General features: G+C 42.4%; 1 long non-coding RNA gene across 1 annotated transcript in view; it reads right to left on the reverse strand.

Moving 5' to 3' along the window:
- The window catches only part of LOC127493982 (uncharacterized), a 28,656-nt gene that overhangs the window by 3,651 nt on the left and 12,237 nt on the right, over window positions 1-12,768 (reverse strand). The gene's annotated exons all lie outside the window — the stretch shown is intronic.

Consider the following 12,768-nt stretch of genomic DNA (forward strand, 5'->3'; position numbering starts at 1 on the left):
GTATTAGCTGGGACAACAATGTGCTGCTGGGATAAGGAGCAGTTGAATTTTAAATTGCACATAACTCACACAGCCAAGTAACTTGCAAAACCAAGACACTTACTAATACAAATGGATTTTTTTAAAGATTTTATTATATTTTTGAGAGGTAGAGTTACAGACAGTGAGAGGGAGAGACAGAGAAAGGTCTTCCATCCGCTGGTTCACTCCCCAAATGGTAGCAACGGCTGAAGCTGAACCGATCCGAAGCAAGGAGCCAGGAGATTTCTCCGGGTCTCCCACATGGGTGCAGGGGCCCAAGGACTTGGGGCATCTTCTGCTTTCCCAGGCCACAGAGAGCAGGATTGGAAGAGGAGCAGCCAGGACTAGAACCAATGCCTATATGGGATGCCAGCACTGTAGGCAGAGGATTAACCTACTACAGCACAGTGCTGGCCCCATAAGTGGTCATTTTTTTAATCTACTGGTGAAATTGGTCTGAAATTATAAACTACTGAGAGTAGACATTGATATACGAGCACTGGGAGGAAAGCTGGCCTCCTTCTTCCTTATTTCTCGTGTCCCCACCAACCTTCCTCTTCTCCCCTTTCTTCAGCCACTTTCCCATTTTCCATTTTCCCCTATGTACCCCAGAATCCAGATTTAATTGTCTTTCCTCATCCCTTTGTTCCTGGGCCCCCCGACCTCCTGGCATTGCCACCTGGCCAAGCTGCATACTCCCCTGAAGCATTCTCCTCTCCTGCTCCATGGCATCAAGTACAGATGATTCCAGTCTAGAGTGAACCCGACATTGGCAACCACATCGCCATCACTGCCCAGGAATCTTTTTTATGTCTTTTAACCATTTGTCACCATCTCCCAGTCACTAGTCCCAAACTAGCTGTTCCACTTTCCGCCAGGCTTTTCCCTCACAAATTTTTGCAAGTAATCCACCTCCTGTTTATAGATGAGGATCTGCTCTACCCCTCCTGTTATAGAGGAAATAACCCATTTCAGTCAGATCATTCGGGATCTCTGCCTTCTGAATGGTCCCTCAGACACTTTCATGTGAATTGTTCTTCTCTTGAATTATTAGTCTCTTCTTCACTCTTTGCTTCCCCAAAGTCTACAGTCATTGTTAGCTTATCCAAAAATTCTATGCTATTAATACTGAATTCCTTCCTCCTGCTGCCACTTCTTTCATTTCTTTTTTTTCCCCCTCCACAAAATATTTCTTTTTCTCTTCCCTTTGACTTGAAATCCAGCCTTTGTGCCCACAATTCCTCTAGAACTGCCCATTAAAACTTATTAGTGGTAAACTAAGATAAGGTTGTAGACAGAGAAGAAATGAAGGAAGAAAATAGAACTGCTGAAAGAATCATATTAGAGAGTGGGAGGTTGAATAGCCCACAAAGAGGATGGAGTAGGAGTAAGCCACCAAGGTGTGGGTGTGGGTGGAGAGGGGACTGAAGAGCACCGCCCAGGACTTGCCCATAGAAAACAGAACAAGGTTAACAGGAGCCCCACCCACTGACCAAAGGATATCAGGACAGGAAACAGTCAATGCCCCCTTTCCAGCCAGCTGGGTCCTTACCCTGGTCAGTTCAAGGATGCATTGCTGAGCAAAAGAAGTGGAGCTCGGTGTAGCAGATACAGGACTGACCTTGGTCCTCCCAGAGAACTCCAGGCAGGGGGGTCAGTCAGCTGCCCCAGAGCCAGCAGTCCTAGATGGAGCTGTTAGAGGTTGAAGGAGTCTTCCGCCTTGCTGGTATGGTGCCCTGTCACCTCTTCCCATCCACCCATCTACCCACACATTCTAGCCTCCAGAGTTTCAGTTTTAACCAAGCCCTCCGAGTTTCCAGGCTGTGTTCTGATTTAAGATTGTCTACTCTTTTGTACCTGTTTCAGATGGTGTCCTTTTTGATTTGAATTAGTGGAAAATATTCCTGGTCTTCAATCTATCAGCAAACTTCAAGAGCTATCATCAAACCTACATTTATAAGAAGAAAAGCCAGACCACGGCTCAAGTGTATTTCTTCCAATAGAAGAGAGTGCTTTATTGTTTTGTCACATTGAAGCCTTGAGCCAGACAGATCAAGTTTATGTCGGAAAATGTTAAAGGACCAACTCTTACAACGTGTGGATTTGGGGGGCATATGTCTTGTTTGAAGTGAGAAAGAGGAATATCCCATGATTGGGTATAAGGAAACTGTCAGAGGTTAAGTGTGCCCAACAACAGCCTAATAGGAAATGAAAGGGGAAATCAAAGAATCCTTGAGTCTTTCTCAGTCAAAAGAAAACAACTTCTCCCTCAGACTCACAATACATTCCTCAGTAAATATCATCTGTGAGAATATTCATGTTGGTGTCCCCACTCTAATGATATCATTATTCTACGCAAGGTTTTTTCCCATCTGATCTCCATCAAGCCTCCAAGCAGCATTGACTTATAAACACTAACTTGCTTAGGGAACTCTGCTGACAGCAGAGCCCAGGGAAATTGTGTCATCCATTTAAGACATCTCATGCCACAGACACAGTGTTATCCCAGGCCACTGCTGGTTGTCTTGAAAACGATAAGTGGACAATACAGGAAGCTGGCAGGAAAACCAATAACTAAACCCAATATGAGATTGTGGGCCCAATCTAATAAGAACAGATTTGTTTTGCTTTATTCTCATTTTGTCACCTGCTTTGTGGGAAAAGTGAAAAGTGATAAATAAGATTATGGCAACCTCTCAGTACATATTGGCTCATCATTCCCTGAACTTTTATACCAATTATTTTGAATCATGTAAATTAGTAGGGAATGGGTTTCTTAGTTATACTCTCCTTTCTACCACAGTGGAATTTTAAAACTCACTTGTTGGATAATCTGAGTCTAATTTATTTTTAACTTGCTATTTTTATTTTATATTTATTTATGTGTTTATTTGACAGGCAGAGTTAGACAGTGAGAGAGAGAGACAGAGAGAAAGGTCTTCCTTCTGTTGGTTCACCCCCCAAATAGCCGGGTGCAGGGCCCAAGGACTTGGGCCATCCTCCACTGCACTCCCAGGCCACAGCAGAGAGCTGGACTGGAAGAGGAGCAACCGGAACAGAATCTGGCACCCCAACCAGGGCAAGAACCCAGGGTGCTGGTGCCGCAGGTGGAAGATTAGCCTAGTGAGCTGCAGCAGTGGCCTATTTATTTATTTATTAACTGAAAAGAGAGACAGAGAGCGACCTTTCTAATGGTAGTTCACTCAACAAAGGGCCACAACAGCCACAACTGGGCCAGCCAAAGCCAGGAGCCCAGAATTCAATCCAGGTATATCACATGGGTGACAGGAACCCAAATACTTGAACCATCCTCCACCGCCTCCTAGGCTGTGTGTTAGCAAGAAGCTGGATCAGAAGCATAGGTGTTGGGACTAGAACAAGGCTCTCTGATATGGGATACAGGCTTCCCAAAGACAACCTAAACTGCTGTGCCAAACTCCTATCCTATTGGGGGCTAATTTAAATTTATAAATGAGTTTGATAGAAATGTAGACATCCATCTGATCTACATCAGAGTCTAGAACCAACCCCACTCTAGGAAGCAATTGGGGCTGGTGTATCTATAACTTCTATGGGATCTATGGCTTTAAGAAAACTTTTGAGTGGGACAAAACTGCAAAAGAGGCAAAAACATAGATAATCTGTAATTTCTACTTCTACTTGTTGATTAGGATTTTTTAATAATATCAGATAGATTTAACTCATTTTATGTTATCCTTGTGCCCAAACTAGTTGTTCTATTGGGTGGTTGTTTACTTTAGGCTTTTATGTGTAAGCTATAGCAAGATCTTTCTATTAATCCAATCACTGCAGCACACTATGATTAATTTATTGTAGTACTGATTTTGAAAGATCAGGAAAAAAACCTTATTTCAGTAGGAAAAAAGCATTAAGGGATTACAGACTGCATCTGCCAGAACGAAGATATTCACCCATATAATTTATGGCGATTTTCTATGTTTTACATGACCTATCATATTCTGTATATTTCATGGAAATCTTTTACTTTATAACTTAATGGCAGGCCAAGTCATTTAGTGATGACCATTAAACCTGTCTTGAATCAATGAACTAGAAGGCCATTTTCATTTGTATAATCTTTAACAGTTTACTATATTACTAATGAAGAAATATTGGCCCAGAGAAGTTAAATGATGTATCTGTCCAGTATCACTGAGTTGGGTAAGAGCTATATCCAGAAACCTTCCTTCTCTTGTCTCCTCCACTTTGCTTCTTACTTTTATGAACAGTATTTTATCTTCATTAGCTATGCCAGGGTCCAAACTCAGTACCAAGTGCTGTCAAACATGACCTCATTGAATTTTTCCCAGCAACCACAGGGATAGGCCTTGCCATTGTCTTTATTATTTATGTAAGAAAGAAAGGTTTAAAGAAGTTAAAGCTACTTGACTAAAGTTGTTCAGCTAATAGCTAAGTGAATCCAGACTTTAAAATAAAGAATGTTTGGGACCAGCATTGTGACATAATAGGTTAAGCAACTGCTTGCAACACTGGCATCTCATATAGGCACAAGTTCAAATCCTGGCTGTTCTACTTCTGATCCAGTTCCCTGTTATTGAGCCTGGGAAAAGCAGCAGAACATGGCCCAAATCCTTGGGCTCCTGCACACATATGGTATATCTGGACTAAGCTCCCAGCTCCTGGCTTTGGCCTGGCCCAGCCCTGGCCAATGTGGCCATTTTGCGAGGGAACCAGCAGATGGCAGATGGAAGAAATATCTCTCTCTCTCTCTCTCTCTCTCTCATGCTCTGCTTTACAAATAAATAAAATGAACCTTCATTTTTTAAAATAAAGTGTTTCCCTTCCAACCCTAAGCTCCTGACAATAAGTTATATAAAACAGTGCTTAGAAATATAATATTGCAGTCTTCTCTCTTACCTTTCCTATTTTCCCAACCTATCTCTTAGGGCAAAGGGTGATTTTCCTGTATGCTTATGTTCTGAGCTCAAACCCTTGTGTGATTCCTCTCTTTGAACACCTTTTGTTCCATATATCACTGTCTGCTAAAGTTTCAAATGGAGCTGGGAACTTCAATTAATAATAGTAATAAAGGGAACGCAGGCCACTTTTTCCAAGCTTTTTGGAATCTGTACAGTTGACACAATAGAGAAAAATAAATTCAAACTTGGTTTCATCAAGGAAAGAATCGGGCAATAAATGTAAATAACTTTTTTGGCAAAAAGTTATTATTATTAGAAAACCTATAAAGTGGCCGTCTGCCTTTGTGTTACTAACAGCTAGTTTCACAGTCGGCTGGCTTTAGTGCCAGGCACTCTACAAGTCATCCGTCTTCACTCCCATCCCATTTTGCAGATGATAGAACACAATGGCTCAGAGAGGTTAAACTTCTTATTTGAGGTCACAGCTAGGAAATGGCAGAGCCAAGAATTGAAGTGGTTATCATTCTCCATAAAGCCCATATCCTACACTAGATTGTTCTAGTCTATGCTGAACAGCCCAAATCAATGTGCTACAGGCAAGGATTTTTCTTTATGTCTGTGCACAGATTTAGGTGTGGCTTTCATACGCAGTGTCAGATTAGAATGTGGTGAACCAATCCTCTGTAGGGAAGTTTCTGATGCAATTTTACCAATTACTCCCACAGGGAATATAGACTAGAAGTGTCTGAAGGCCAGGCTGGATGCTGCTCACTTTCCTCTGCTCAGGGGTCAGTGTGGTGAAACCACGCCTTTGGGAAGGCTGACCATGGTTGGTGCTAACCTCCAAGGAGAAATATTCCACCTTGCCTGTTTCTGTTGTAATAACACAGGACTCAACATTGGGAAAACTGTTTTATACTAAGTATGTTATGAACTATCAATACTTGTTTACACTAAACCCATTTTCCTCTTTTTGTTTTTAACCTCAGACTTTCTTCTTATTCACTATCCTCAATATCCAGGGTCTTCACATTCATTTCTTGTTAAGAAACATACTTCCTGAGGCAAATGTCTAGCCTAATGGTTAATAGGCCCACATCCCCTGTGTGAGTGCCTGGGATCAATTCTTGGCCCTGGCTCCTGACTCCAGCTTCCTGCTAATGCATACCCTGAGAGGCATCACTTATAATTCAAGTGGTTAGATTCCTGCAGTCTGATTGAAAATCCTGGATTGAATTTCCAGATCCCAATTTCCAAATTGGCCCATCACTGCATGTTGCAGGCATTTAAGGAATAAAACAATGGATGGAAGCATTCTCTTTTTTCTGTGCTCTCTCTTTCTATTTGTCTCTGCTTCTCAATGAAGAAATACATACAAAATATCTTCCCTAATCTTTTATAATAAAATCTGTTTAATTTCTTATGATGCTTACTATCTACTAAACATCAATTTATTTTTCTGCCTAATTGTTGAAAAATGTTATTTCTGTCTTTAAAAGCCTTTAATCTGGATACTGATTTTTGTATTTAACTTGTTACCTCAGGTTTCTAATCACAGGAACAACAGGGCATAGAGACAACACATGACAGAGGTGTTGTTTGGATGTGATTCGTTCCAGAAAGGGTCAAGTGCTAGAAGTGTGGGCCCAAGTTTCGCAGTATCAGAGGTGGTGGAGACTTTAAGAGGTTGTCCTAGTCGATCATTGGAGCACTCCCTCGGAAGAGATTAAGGTAGTTCTTATGGGACTCTCAGAGGACTGTTAGAAAAAGAGCAAGCCAGGCTCATCCCCTATCTCTGCTCCCCGTCTGATATGATCTCTTGCTTCCACATACCTCTCACCACAATGATGTGAGGTCTTTGCCTGAGTTGTGCTGATGCTGGTACCATGACCTTGAACCTCTAGAACAACGAGCTAAACAATCTTTTTTTTTTTTTTTTTTTTTTTTTTTTTGCCATAATAAAGTTAGCTTCCCTTGGGCATTCCATTATAGAAACAGAAAACAGACAAGTACAGAGGATACAAGCACAGACTTCCTTTGCTTGTTGTTTCCTTTGATAACCCGACAGCTCGTCCAGCCCATTGGGAAGAGGGTTCTCCAAAAATCCTCCCTCTGAGCTATTTAGAATATCTCTGTCAGGGCATATCTTAGGTCAAGGTCCCTGAAAAGCAGACACTGGTGATTCTTCCAACAGGAGGCTTATTGGGGAGTGTTCTCAGGAACAGCAACTTCAAAGCTTCAAGGCAGGGAGGGAAGCAAGATCGGGCAGTAGGAGAAGTTCACTTGCGATTAGATCAACTTGCAACAGAGGCCACAGCTGATTCAAAGGCACTCTGGAGCCGCGATGACACTTAGTGTCCCCCAGAACTGAGGCAAGCAGCCAGGACCTTGTACTTTCTCCTTCATCAACCACTCATTATATGTGAGCAGTTAACCAGGGAGGAAGCATAAACTTGGGGAGGCAGCTTTCTCGAAATCACGGAAATTCTTGGAGAGTGACTCAGTGACGAGCCATCAGTAGGCAAGACTTCCAGCAGCAAGGGAAAAGATTGCGTCAGTCCTGAAGGGGGCACATGGGCAGCACACCACAGGACCCACTGCAAGGCTCCAATTTTCTCAGTGCTGACGGGAGGCTTGAGTTTCTGAAGCTTTTTTTTTTTAAGATTTATTTTATTTATTTGAAAGACAGAGTTGCAGAGAGAGGGAGACAGAGAGAGTGAGAGGGAGAGGTCTTCCATCTGCTGGCTCACTCCCCAAATGGTCGCAACGGCTGGAGCTGAGCCAATCCAAAGCCAGGAGCCAGGAGTTTCTTCTAGGTCTCCCGTGTGGGTGAGCAGCCCAAGGACTTGAGCCATCATCTGCTGCACTTTCAGGCACATTAGCAGGGAGCTGGATAGGAAATGGAGCAGCTGAGACTCGATCCGGCACCCATGTGAGATGCCTGTGCAGCAGGCTGGGGCTTTAACCTACTACACCACAGTATTGGCCCCCTTTCTGAAGCTATTTTGCTTTATATCTTTAATGGGTTGAATGGTGGCCCATCAAAAGATATGTACAAGTCTCAATGTGTGTCAATGTAATCTAATTTGGAAAAAGTGAGTCTTTGCAGATGTAATTATGTTAAGTATCATAAGATAATATTATCCTGAGTTAAAAGGGTGTCCTCTAAATCCAGTGACCAACGTTCTGAGAAACACAGGAGATGACTCAGACAGCGGTGGAGAAAGCCATGTGAGGACTGAAGGCAGTGATACTGACAGGCCCCAGAACCTGGACAGGCCAAGGAACAGACTATCCCTGTGTTTGGTAGAGGAAGCCCAGTGCTGTCAACACATTAATTTTTGTATTTTTCTCTATATCATAAGAAAATGGATTTCTATTGTTTTAAGCAACCAAGGTTGTGAAACCACCTTAGAAAATTATTAAAATATCTAACACTATTTGGTCCTTACATAAGGATTTTCAAACTCTTAGTAGGAAAGATAGTAAGTCAAAATATTTAGTTGTTGGCATTGTGGTGCAGTGGGTTAAGCTGCCACCTGTCATGTTGGCATCCCACAGCAGAGCAGGTTTGATTCCTGGTTGCCATGCTTCCAAACTTGCCTTTCATCCTGGGAAAGCAACTGAAGACTGCCCAAGTGCTTGGACCACTGCCACCCATGTTGGAGACCCCAATGGAGTTCCTGGTTCCTGGCTTCAGCCTAGCCTAGCCCGACTGTTGCATCTTGGGAGTGAACCAATGGACGAAAGTTCTGTCCCTGTCTTTTTCTCTCCGTCTCTCTCTGTCACTCCATCTTCCAAATAAATATAATAGATATTTTTTAAAAAGACATTTTTATACCCAGCTTCTTACCTGAGGGGTGACCAAGACTTGGTTGTACTTCTATACTGTTTCCTGTCAGAAGAATCCCTTCCTACGACTCTGTGGATGGCTCTCCTTTTCCTTACATTGTCTGGGAGGAAAGAGCTTCCCAACACTGCCAGCCCTGAGAACTAGTCCATCCCTTGTTGCTTCTCCTAGACCTTACTCTACCTTTATAAATAAACCCTGTATTAAACTGGACTCCATTATCACCTTGGAGTGTGTCTTCTGTTTTCTGCCTGGATAACTGGGCCTACCCTGGGATAATTCATCCCACAGGGAGCAGTAACTTCAGTGAATGCTTAGTCACTAGTGATGGCAAAAGTCGTATTGCATGGCTTTTCAGATATTTTTAAATTACATGCACTTATATGTAAGAGACCTGGATTTTACATTGCTCCTTCTCCCATATTTACAGCATTAGACCTTTAACTCTCTGGTTTTCAGAGAAAAGATTCTTGTCAATGGTAGAAGTAGGCTTGTCACCCTAATTTCTGTCTGTCTTAAATACAACTATTGAATTCTATGGCTCAGGTAACAAGGATTTCTTTATTTTCTACAGTTGATTTGAGCACTTAGGAAGCCAGCCATGCAATGTCTTACAATTTATTCATTCTGCCAAGGTATATAGTGTCTGCTTTATTGTGAGTTACTAACTTTCTTCACCTTACATACTCAGCGGAAGACCTGAAGCTCATAACTGGTGGATCCAATGGGAGTCTTCAAACTTTCACATTTGCAATGGGATCCTCTCCCTGATAATGATGAAATGACATCAGACAGGAAGAGAGATTTTTTTTTCTTCTTTGTCTCTTCCTTAGAACAATCCTAGTGCCCAACAGGTAGGTGGAGCCCAGTATTTTTCAAGAAGTTCAGAAGAATGAAGGCTCTATCTTATTTTGACCAGTTTATATCAGTTTTGACCAGTTGACAGCAATGTTGTGGACCTTGTGAAATGAGTGTGCCATATTATACCATTGATAGGAAATGGTATTACTTAAGAAATTTTCACCAAATTCTTCATATAGCATTTCTTATGAACACAGTACCGCTCAGGGGGCTGGGGAATACAGAAGTGAGTAAGCAGACAGCATTAGAATACTTTGGAATATAATTCCCTGGAAGGGTAGTGGAGACAGAAGAGAGTGAAAACAAGGAAGAAGAGAAGTCAATCCAAGGATGCATGGTCAGGCAGCTTGTACCTTAGCTGTGTCTGTGTCCTTGTGGATGCCCTCTTAGGGGCCATGTAGAATACACCATAGATTCTTCCATCTGAACAAGTGGCAGAAGTTGAGAGACTTACTCGCCAACTCCTGCTTGTCATTGGCTAAATGTTGCCCCGCAGCAGTATTAGCTTTCTCGCACTTCCAGGGTCACGCATGTGTATGCCTGGATGCATGGAGTAAGACCCCACATGCGTGAGGGTGGAGATGGCCAGAACTGCAAGTGGGAGGTATTCAGGATACCTGAACAGAGCTGCTCTGAGGTTGTGCATGTGAGCAATCTGCAGCCTCCACAACGTCTGAAGTGAAAGATGGAGGTGGCACTGTGATGGAATAGGAAATACATCCTTTGTCTCTGCCCCTGGTTCTTGGCACATAGCTCCTAAAACTGAAATCTCTCAAGTGCCAAGTTTCTTGGTGTATACTGATATGATGACTGATGGCTTGGGGCTAGTGGTTAGAAGAACCAATAATGTATTAAAGGATTGGAACTTTCAGTCCAACTCCCCAAAATTGTAAGATGAGACTGAAAGTTGAGCTGATCACCAGTGGCCAATGACTAAATCGATAGTGCTTATACAATGGAACCTTAGTAAAACTCCAAAAGCACAGAGTTCATGTATTTGTAGATTACTAAACACATGGAAGGAGGTGGGCCCAGAAGGGAGCGGAGTTCTAAGCTCTTTCTCAGATGCCTTGCGCTGTGCATCTCTTCCAGCTAGTAGCTCATCTGTACCCTTTGTAATACTCTTTATAATAAGTGGGCAAATGTAAGTAATGTGTTTCCCTTAATTCTGTGAGCTGCTCTAGCAAACTAATGGGATCAAAAAACGCAGCATGAGAATCCTGATTTTCAACTAATCAGAGGTATGGGTCACAATCTGGGACTTGGAACTGACATCTGAAAAGGGAGACGATATCGGTAGACTGACCCCCTCAGTCTGTGAAATTTGATGTCATCTCTCTGTAGTGTCAGAATTGAGTTAAATTACAGGACACCCAGTTGGTGCTCACTAGAGAACTGCTGAATTGCTTGGTGCATGAGGAAAAGCCCCCAGACATCTGGTGTCAGGCGTGATATGTTAGGTGGCTGCACACAAGAGGAGAAAACACTTAGGATTTTTCCCGACTTTATTGCAAGGATACTTGATAAGTCTGAAGAGGTGACTAGTGTACCAAGCTCTGGGCTTCCAATATTACATTTAATAGAAAGTGACCCTTTACCAACAAGAAAACAACTTAATTTCTCTTGGTGATAAACAGCATGAAGAAAACACAGCTGTTGAAATGATGGGGACTCATGGTAAGACATCTTTAGACAGTCATAGGGACCAGGAAAGGCCTCTCTGGGGCAGAGACATTGGAACAACCCCAGAATGGGAAAATCAAGTCACATAAAAAGAGTATTCCAAGCAGAGCAATGCAAAGGCCCTGGGGTTTTACCAACACAAAAAGCCGGAGGGACAGGAAGCAGGAGGACAGGACTGTGGGGAGTGAGGGAGCATTGGATCAGGGCGGGAGGAGGCATGGAGACACACAAGACCACTTAAGCTGCAGTGAAGTGTGTGGATGCCCTAGAGATTTATGAAAAGCTGACATCTGAGGTGTTCAACTCTTCCAAGCAACCATCAAGATCTCTGACTCATTGTCCTTTGACATTTTATTTCACCAAGTTACCCATCCAAATTATATATGCTGATGAATTGCTCTAATAAGGAGTGCACCTGCTTAACAGCTCATAATCCACAATTCAGCCTGGCTTTGCTGTCCCTTACAATACAATAGCACTCATTAAATGATTAATCGTTCTTTACTGGAGAAAAAAAGTCTAAAGAATAGGCAAAGTCTTCAGTTCAATTTTTTTGTTTTGAACTAAAGAGCTCCGTGATGTCAGAATCATTAGTCCCCACACTGGGCAGCAGAGTCCTCCTTGACAATATAAAGGAGTTGATTCTCTGAGGTTCCATGGTTCTCTTACTGTAGATCCAGGGGGAAATTGATGCAAGTTAGACAAATGCCAAGTGGATTACAACTTTCTCATCAGCAACAAGGTGTGGTATTGTTTTTGTAAAAAAGACTTTGAGGATCTTCAACTTACTTAAGAAAACTTTCTATATACAGTGCTTTCCATTGTTCCTTTGTTTCTATCATTGTCTAACTTCCCTACAAACAGCCTTCCCAGCTAGCTGCTGGGTGATTCTGGCAGCTTCACCGTTAAGCCACTGGTTGTGTGTCCTGAGGACAGAGAGGCTACACAAAGAGAGAACTGTTTGGAGATATAAATACTTGTAGGAGACCTGTCGTGTTTTCCAGAAGCAAAACTAAAGGAAAAATACATAATAAAAGGCAAAGGGACAGTGATAGTAAAATAAAATTGATGCTGAGTTATAAAACATGGGATGTGCCAGTGGAAAGAACAGGTCATCAAAGAAGGAGGTACCTTTCTCTGAAGGGAGGAGAGAACTTCCACTTTGACTATGACCTTGTCTAAATATGATCAGAGTCGGTGAACTCAAAAGGTAGCCTTGGCAGCTCATGACAAGAGCCTAGGGTGATTACTGATGCCATAAACAAGAGTGTCAATTTGTTAAGTCAACAACAGGAGTCACTGTGCACTTACTCCTTATGTGGGATCTCTGCCCTAAATGTGCTGTACATTGAGATTTAATGTTATAACTAGTACTCAAACAGTATTTTTCACTTTGTGTTTCTGTGTGGGTGCAAACTGTTGAAATCTTTACTTAATATATGCTAAACTGAT

The sequence above is a fragment of the Oryctolagus cuniculus genome, chromosome 4 (genome assembly GCF_964237555.1).
Source record: "Oryctolagus cuniculus chromosome 4, mOryCun1.1, whole genome shotgun sequence".
Taxonomy (NCBI): domain Eukaryota; kingdom Metazoa; phylum Chordata; class Mammalia; order Lagomorpha; family Leporidae; genus Oryctolagus; species Oryctolagus cuniculus.